Source organism: Fukomys damarensis, unplaced genomic scaffold (assembly GCF_012274545.1).
Source record: "Fukomys damarensis isolate Sample0158 unplaced genomic scaffold, DMR_v1.0_HiC HiC_scaffold_1, whole genome shotgun sequence".
NCBI classification, from domain to species: Eukaryota; Metazoa; Chordata; class Mammalia; order Rodentia; family Bathyergidae; genus Fukomys; species Fukomys damarensis.
In genome coordinates, this window is record NW_022900913.1 from 358147 (window position 1) to 367041 (window position 8895).

The 8895-nt window shown below is 50.0% G+C and overlaps 1 long non-coding RNA gene across 1 annotated transcript; it reads right to left on the reverse strand.

The window, feature by feature from the left end:
* Positions 1 to 4270: 4270 nt before the first annotated feature.
* Positions 4271 to 8883, reverse strand: LOC104847710. Its single transcript, XR_776224.2, has 3 exons — positions 8666 to 8883; positions 7519 to 7603; positions 4271 to 5564 (listed from the first exon to the last, which is right to left on the reverse strand). It is a non-coding gene; the product is annotated as an uncharacterized LOC104847710 (long non-coding RNA).
* Positions 8884 to 8895: the final 12 nt, after the last annotated feature.

Genomic DNA, 8895 nt, shown 5'->3' on the forward strand with positions numbered 1-8895 from the left:
GGACAGAGTGCCAGAAGGGAAGAGGCATGAGAGATAGAATATGTCCAGGGAGCATCAGGGACCACTCTTCTATGTTCTTCCTCTGGAAAATTTAATTGCTCTAAATTCCATTCTGTTTGACATTCACAGAACCATTTGGGGTTTATTTCATTGGTGCTTGTCCGGTGTATCAATTTTCATTCTTTTATTTGTTTGTTTTTATTTTTATTTTTGAGATGGAGTCTTTCTCTGTAGTTCAGGCTTGCCTTGAACTCACTGTAGCCCAGGCTGCCCTTGAACTCACAGTGATCCTCCTGTCTCAGTCTCCCCAGCGCTGGGATTACAAGTGTGCATCACCTTGCCTGGCTCATCCTCTTATTTTTAAACCACTAATGCCACTATATTTAAAATGGTTCCTTGTAGATAGTACAGAGATGCGTGTTGAAAATATGTGGTGGTCAGAAGCAGCATTAGGATGTTGGATGGTGGAATTTTTCACTTGTGTAGCAGCACGGAGCACAACTACACTCAGTGGCAGAAGAGACTCATGTGGTCACAGGCCTCTGTGCCAGCTCAGAGGGTCTCATGCTGGCTCCCTGTGGACTGAAGAGCAGGGTGAGAAGATAATGTGTATGACAATCCTCACAGTCACTGCCAAAGGAACTACTAAGTGAAACAGTAAAAAACAGTCAATAAATCAATTTGATGAACTACTAAGAAAATCTCAATAGTCCATAAAAAAGTAGAAAGGGGAAAAAAACAGAATAGAAAACATAAGAGATAGCAGACTTAGATTCAGATATGTCAATACTGGACACCAGTGAATGTTCAAAACCAATGGAAAGATAGAAATTATCAAAACGGCACAAAAGCAAGGAGTGTCATCTACAGGCTGCCTACAAAACCCACTTTAAATATAAAGCATAGGTAAACTAAGATGAAAGAAGGTACATTGCAGCAGACACTAGAGAGGCAAAAGGCCCTAGGAACACAGAGGGACACCACACAGCACCCACAGGCCAGCTCACAGGAGGACCCCACGGTGCTCATGGACCACCTAGGAACAGAGCTGCAGGTGCTGTATAGACCTGAAGGTCTATACAGGCTGCTGCCCAGAACACCTCGATGGGGCTGAGACAACACAAAAGCTGAGCCCTCACAGTACTGGAGCCTGGAAGCCACAGGTCGAGGTGATGGCAGGGCTGGTCCTGGTGGGGCCTCTCTCCATGGGTTGCAGACACTGTCCACTCACTGTGCCTCACACAGTTTTCAGTGCTCATGTATGGAGGTCCTCTTCCTAGGAGAGCTTGTCCCATCTGGTCAGGGCCACCCTTAGGACACACATGGTGTCCACTGCCTCCTTGGGGGCCCTGTGTCCAAATGTAGTCACTCTGGTGACAAGGGCTTCTGCACAGAGACATTGAGGACAAATCAGTCCATCACAACTGCCCTCCCAGTAACTGACAGCAAGGTTGACAGAGAATCAGCATATGCACATAAGCGACCAGCACCACAAACCAGCTGGACACCTGACATCTGTGGACATCCAACCAAAACACAGGTCCCAAACCACCCTGACACAGACACAGGACAGACCCTGCCCGGGCTCATAAAACACACCTTGACACCTCTGAAACAGGGACCCATAGTGGAACTAAAGTGGAAATGAGTAGCAGAAAATGATTCTGGAAACCTCAAATATGTGGAAATTAAACATTATTTCAGATAAGGCAGGAAGAGAAGTGTATCCCAGAAGGCTAGAAATTATCTGACAGATGAAAATAAAAATCCAACTTATCAAAACTAGTTAATGCTCAGAGGAAAATGTATAGAATTAATTGTGTATATTAGAAGCATTTAATTAGAGAAGAATAAATGTTTATATTTAAAACAAAAAAATTAGAGCTGGGTGTGGTTGTGCACACCTGTAATTCCAGAGCTTGAGAGGCTGAGGCAGGAAGATTGCAATGAGTTTGAGGCCAGTTTGGGTTACATAATGAGTTCAGGGCCACCCTGAACTACATAGTGAGACCCTGTCTCAACAAAACAAAACAAACAAAAGAAATTTGAAATCAACCTAAGTTTCTACCTTACAAAAATATTTTGAAAAGGGTAAATTAAACAGAGAGCAAGAAAGAACAGATAAGAGAAAACAATGAAATTAAAAACAGAAAGATACTATAGAAAAAAATCAATAAAATTAAAAGCTGCCTCTTTGAAAGATCAATAGAACTGATAAACATTTAACCAGACCAATGAGAGAGGAGAGGTAAGTAGCTAAGGCCAGCAATGCGAGGAGACAGGATTATTGACCCCATAGACTCAGCAAACCTGGGGCAAGAGGCAACATCCTTAAACTGAGGGAGCTCAACTCCTAAAAACACCTGACATCACCCATGGCGGGGACAGGTGCTTTCTCCCTGAGATGGGAAAAAAAAGGGCTTCTGTGCTCACCATCCAAGATTTCCAGTGACTGCCACAAAGCAGAGAAAGACACAGTGAAGCCATCCATCTGCAGGTGGCCTGTTGTTTATGTACGAAATTCCAAGGCATTAACAGCAACAACACCTCTCAAGGTCACAGAACACAGGATGAACATGGCACTCACCTCATGTTAATACTCCAACATTGAGCTGGGGAGACCAGAACTGAGTACCACCCACCATTGCTGCAAAGAAAGTGAAATAAGGACAACCTTTAACAAAACACGGTAAGAAAATAACAGGCAAAGGATCTAAACTACATACTCATCAAAGAACATAAGGTCAGCCACGAGGGAAGTGAAAATTAAAACCACAGTGTGGTGCCACTGTGCATCTAAGAGACAGCACAAAAGAAAGAAGGAAAGACAGGAAAGAGAGCAGGGGAGGCTGAGGCACTGGCTCTCACTCACACAGCTGGCGCCCCCCGCTGGCAGGGCTGGAAACTGCAGGACTCAGCCTCTGCTAGCTGAGATGTTTGCCCAAAGAAATTCAAACTCTTTCCACAGGAGAATCTGGGCATGACAGCTCACTTTGGGAATTAGAAAATGAGCCACTTACACAAATCCAATGAATACTTCACGAACAATGAACCAAAGTATGAATGTGTATACAAAACTTCCACCTATAAGAACTGAAAATGTCTGCTTATATATTTTAGTATTTGTCTAGTTGACATCCTTAGAGTTTCACTCCAAATATTTGTTTATTCCTCCAATACCTATGGCTATTCCTTTTCAAGAACAATAATTAAGCATTTGACATTTTAAACACAGTAAATGACATAGCATTTAATTTTTTAAAAAATAAACTACATTGAGTAAATTGTGCTAGTTGGTGTGGCATCGTGCAGGCTGTTACAAAAATGGAGGAAGAAGCTGGGTGTGGTGGTGCACAGCTGTAATCTCAGCATTTGGGAGGCCGAGGCAAGATGATTGCCTTGAGTTTGAGGCCAGCCTAGGCTACATAGTGAGTTCAAGGCGAGCCAGAACTACATAGCAAGATCCTATCTCAAAAAAATAAAACAGAGGAAAACCAAAGGCAGGGAAGATTAGGTGGAAAAACGGACCTGATGGAGACCAACAGAAAATCAGTTTTGAGCAAGAAGTGATAAGAAGGGTAGAGAACAAATTCATGCTTGGCATTTGATCAGTGCTCCCTCCTGCCGGCATGACACCTGCAGCCCAGTGTCCTGCTCTTCTCTGCTAGGACACTCCCCAGCCTGAGTGGGCTGCTCCCCATCCCCTCAGCCTCCCCAACAAACTGCAGCCTCCCCAAGGCCTGGCTCTTGTCTGCCCTCTGCCCTCCTCAGTTCACTTCCTGTCCCCCACCCAGAGCAGAGCACAGGGCACACGGCAGGTGTCTGCTGGTGAACAGAGAGGGTGACCCCTGCCTTCCCACAGGCGCAGGAAGCTGAGAGAGATGGCGGCCAGTGAATAGGGCAGCCACGGATTTGTGGGCCACTGGGACCACAGCCGGAAGCTGACAGAAGTGGGCTTATGCATCAGCTGTGCCTTACTGGCCTCCTACTGTGGGATTCCAAGAAGATAGACACGTCGGCAGATTGAAAGCCAACTTCCAAAGGTCCTGTGGAGGTGGTGGGAGCTCAGTGTGTGTCTCTGCCCCACCCAGGGCCAGGTGCAGCTGCCCCAAGACTTCAAAGGTCCTGAGGAGGAAAGAGGCTGTGAGCCCAAACGGGTGTGCCAAGCCCATTGTTCTGCATATCTGAAAAATCAATTGGGGCCAAGTGAACACATTTATTTAATGAACAAAAATGTGTGCTAATTGGATTTTAAAAAGATTTTGCTTCTGGCTCCTCAGCACTGAAAAGAGGCCTTAGGAAAAAGTCCTCTGCAGGAAGAGAGGTTAAGTAAGTACACAACCGCAGATGGCAGTACACCAGCCAGAGGAGACCCTACAGGAAACCCTATAGGGTAAGCCAATGGAACTGGCAGGCTGTGGTGTGTGGTCTCGTCCAGGCCTCCAGGCTTCTGGCAAGAGGTGCGGGTCAGAGACTGGCTCCATTCACTCCTACAAGGTATTCTCGAGAGAGGGCATCCATATGGTTCTCCACCCAGACAACACCCATAATGCACCTGACCTATACCAGAAAACTATGCTCAGCAAAGGTGGTGGCTTCAGGTCAGCTGTCCATGGAGTGTCCCCAAAACATGGGCTCTGGGACCTGTGGGCTGTTCTGTGGGTTTGACACCTCTCAGGACAACTGTAACCTGACCCCAGTCACCCTCTAATGTCCCTGGCCCCAGAGACAAGGGCCAGCCAGGCAGATGCCCAGGGCCTATGTGTTCCTGCCTCAGGAACCTGCTGGTGGCACCTCCTGGGAAGCAGAAGGACTGGAAACCCTCTGTCCTTCCCCACAGATAAGCCTAGGGCTCCAATATATTCAGGCTGGGGGAGAGCTCTGCAGAGCAATGGGCCTTGCATATGGAAACATGACCAGCCCAGCCATGTCTGAAACTTTGGGTGAGACTGTAGCATTGAGAACAGTTTCTGGTTAGGGTTTGGTCAAGCTGCCTTCTGTGGTCTTCTTGCCATATGTTTTGAACTTGCATTGTGTGAAACTTGTCAGAATCAAAATGAACTTGTGTCAAACCTAACAAAAATAAATTTACAAAGCCAGGTGGGTGTAAAAGCCGTAATTTCATGCATGTATGCCTGATCATAAAGGCCTCAGAGCCATGCTATGCACATTGGCTGCCCAGCCCATGGTTGCTTTTGCAGGGATGTGTCTGTCCAGCCTCTGTATGGCCCACACAGCCATGGACTACTGTTTCAGGATGTGCAGTCCTCCTCATCTTCCCTCAAATTTTTTTACTATGCCCTGGAGAGCAAGCATATTGGTCTTTGGAGGGTCTCTGTTGATTATTTAGATCAATAGGTGTGAAACAGTACACAACTATAGTTGCTTAGCCTTGGAGACTCAAAACCTAACAGATGTGGAAAGAGGATGTGCCCTCCACAGCTCAGGGAAGATCCTTCCTTGCTTCTTCCAGCTTCTGTGTCTCCAGGAGCCTCTGGGTTCTGTCTGCTTGGCTCCACCTCCATCTTGTCTCCTCGGACTCCTCTTGGTGTTTTCTCTGTCTCCTACAAGGGCACAGGTTGTGACAGTTAAGCTGGAATGTCAGCTTGATTGCCTTGGGAGCTGCCCATGGGATTGGTAGAACACATTTCTGGGTGTCTCTGGGTAGATCATGGAAGCATAACCTTGTGGACCTTCTCTGGTCCTTGACCCATCCTTCCCAGGGGCTGTTCTCTGCTCTGCTTCCTGACCACTATGAACTAATAATGTCTTGGAACCAGATGACCATGGATTGTATTCCTTGAAACCATGAGCCAAAGTAAACTCCTCCTCCTTTACATAGTGGGTATTGGGTGTTGTGTCTCTGTGACAGGAAAGCCAATCCACATGTGATGGCACTCAGGGCTACCAGGATAACCCAGAATAAATTTCTCAAGGTTCTTAAAGCTACCAAATCTTGTCACACAAGGTGATATTCTGAGCTGCCAGGGATTCTATAGAGTTTTTAACTTTGGTGGTAGGGGTGTCTTGGTTCAGGCTGCTATAACAGTGTCACAAGCTGAAGCTTAAACACATGCCCTTCCTCATAGTTCTGGCGCTGGTGTCCTAGATGCAGGTACAGGTGAGATCCAGATCTAGTGAGGGCGTTCCCTGCTTCCCCACTGGCAGAGGGGGAGGAAGCAGGCTTTGGGAAGCTCTACCTCGCCATCTTGATGCCAAAGACGCCTCCTACTTTCTCTCCCCTGGGGTTAAGGCTTTGACATGTGACCTTTAAGGGACACAAGCATCCCATACAGAGGTATGTTTGGGTTTCACAAAAGCTTTCACAAGGTAGCTTTCCACACAAAATTCCAAGTCAACTGTATACTTCTTGAAGACAAAGTGCAGTTGTGATTTTGGGGACACTGCCTGTACCTCCATGTCCAGACCCAGCCCTGCCCCAAGGTCTCATCCCAAGGGTTGATTTCAACACTGAAGACTGGAGTGACAAAGTAAGGCCTTGTGATGTCCTGCCTTGTAGCTGGAAAGCCACATGCATACACTTCAAGTGTCTGTCTGTCTTCCTGGCACCCACCCGCTTCACCCACACAAACCACGGATGCTGGCCCAGGACCCAGGCAGAGGGTGTAATGTGCCCACTGAATTCTCATCTGAGCTAGGCATAGGGGTAACCTGGCCCCCACTCCTCTGTCAGCCCCAAACCCAGCTCCAGCTCTGCCCCTCTTCAGGGCTCTTCCCTGACTTTCCGAAGTGGAAAAGGAACACCCACAACTAACTTTGGGGCGCCTAACCATCTTTTTTCCTTTGGTAACCAGAGATTGAACTCAGGACCTTATGCTTGCGAGGCCACTGAGCTAAATCCCTGCCCCCCTCACCATCTTAGAATCACATATCATCTATGGGGCTGCCTGGGCCAAGCACCTTGACAGAGCCCAGGGTTGAGTGGGAGTGCTTCAGCCACAGCAAGGGCCAGTCAGTACTGGTGCTTTCTCCCACTTGGCTGGGAGTCTTCCCTAGCAGGTAGTGGCACTAGCCTCTGCACCTGGACCTGGGGCTGAGGAGGGAGCTTGCGACTGTGCTAGGAGCTAGAACATGAGTGTGAGTGTGAGCCTGCGCACTGCATGCATGTATGAGGGAGAGAGAGAGAGAGAGAGAGAAAAAGCTGTGTGCTTCCTGGCCATCAGGGGCCCAGTGAGGCCTTGCTGTGGTTCCGTGTTTTAGTGGCAAGGCTATGGGGCAGCTTCCACTTAGGACAGGCACTAACCCAGCGTGTACCACGGAGCATGACTCCAGCATACAGGCAAGAGAGTTGGGGCCACCGCACGTACCTGGCCGTGCCGTGAGGCTTTACCTGGCCACAGGGCCCCTCTTGGCACCCTCATTCCACCTCACAGCCCCATCCTTTCAGTGGCCATGGATCTTCATGGCTGAGAGAAAGGCAGAGACTCCCAAGTGCCAGCCCCACCCATGCCCTTCTCTCACAGGACTCCTGCAATGGGACATCCTCAGGTCACCTACCTCCTTCCTGTGGCCTGAGCTCTTCAAGGGTGACAAAGTCTGCATCTGGGATGAAGTGGGGGCTACCCTGCAAGGTTCCAGAAACCTATTGAGGCACCAAGTGGGGAAGATAATGCTCAGGGAGCCTCTCCCACCTGCATCCAGCCTGGGCTAGTGGGTCTGGGGCAGTTCCCCACTGCACCAGGCAGGCTCTCACCATCCTGTGTCACATCCAACAGACAGCAGCTTCAGGAAAACCAGCAGAAGAGCCAGTGGGGCTGGACAAAGAATGTCCCAGCTTACAGGGCTGCCTGCCATCTTCTGGAGGGTGAAGGTGGTAGGGCAGAGCCCAGGAGGAAAGCCAGCAAGTGGCATCCCAGGAGCTCCCCTTTCTGCTCTGCAGCACTGCTCAAGTCCCACTGATCTAGCCAAGGTGACACAGACATGGGGAAGAAGACCCAGCCCTGAGAAGCAGGCCCAGGGCCCATGCCGGGGATGCTAGGGAGACCTGAACTGTCCTCTGCAGGTGAGACAGAGGGTGAGAGGGAGGCTTGAAGCCCAGCGCCCTCTGGCTCCTGGGTGGCCCACAGTGAGACAGGCCCATCCTACCCTGCACAGCCCTGCCCTCCAGAGGAGATGCAGCCCACCTGCCCAGAGCCCTTCCTGCTGGATCTTCCCCAGGATGACATGGGCACCCACGGTGCAGTGAGGCATCTGAAGTACAGAGAGCCTGGGCCTCGGTTTTCGGGTCTCAGGAGAATCACCCACGCCTGCTCCTGAAGGGTCCTGAACAGTGGACTTTTTCTTTTCTGGTTATCCCCAACATCAGGGTTCAGGCATGGCCTTGCCCATCAGTGCCCAAGTCTAACTTAGGGCCCCCAAGGACACCGCCTGGCATCTTTCTTTGGATGAGCAGAGGAGTCACTGCTGCCCTGTGGAGCAGCTCCCAGGTAGGAGGGGACAGCAGTGATCACCTCCTGCTGCCCACAGTGAGACCCCACAGCCAGCCCTGGCCAGCATGTCAGGTCCTGAAGCTCTCTCCCTTGCGACCACTCCCTGGGCAAAGCATCCCTGCCCACTACTCGGCTCCACGCTCACCTCCTGCATGAGCCACTGGGATCCCAAGAGAAGGAATAGGCAGGGGACATATCTGGGGCTCTAGACTCACCCCAGATACTGTGGGACACAAGGCCACGTGGATGTCCTGGCCAAATGAGGTCGTCCGCAATGTAGAAGAGATGGGAACTCGGGTGTCCACGCCCCTCGGGCTTCCTAGCCAGGGCACGGCAGAAGGAGGACCTGACCCAGCAGGCGGCCACCCACCTTGGCCAGCCTCTCTCACTTGTGCCACCACGACCACGCCCACACCAGCTTGCCCCACCCCACAGGACCTCTTCG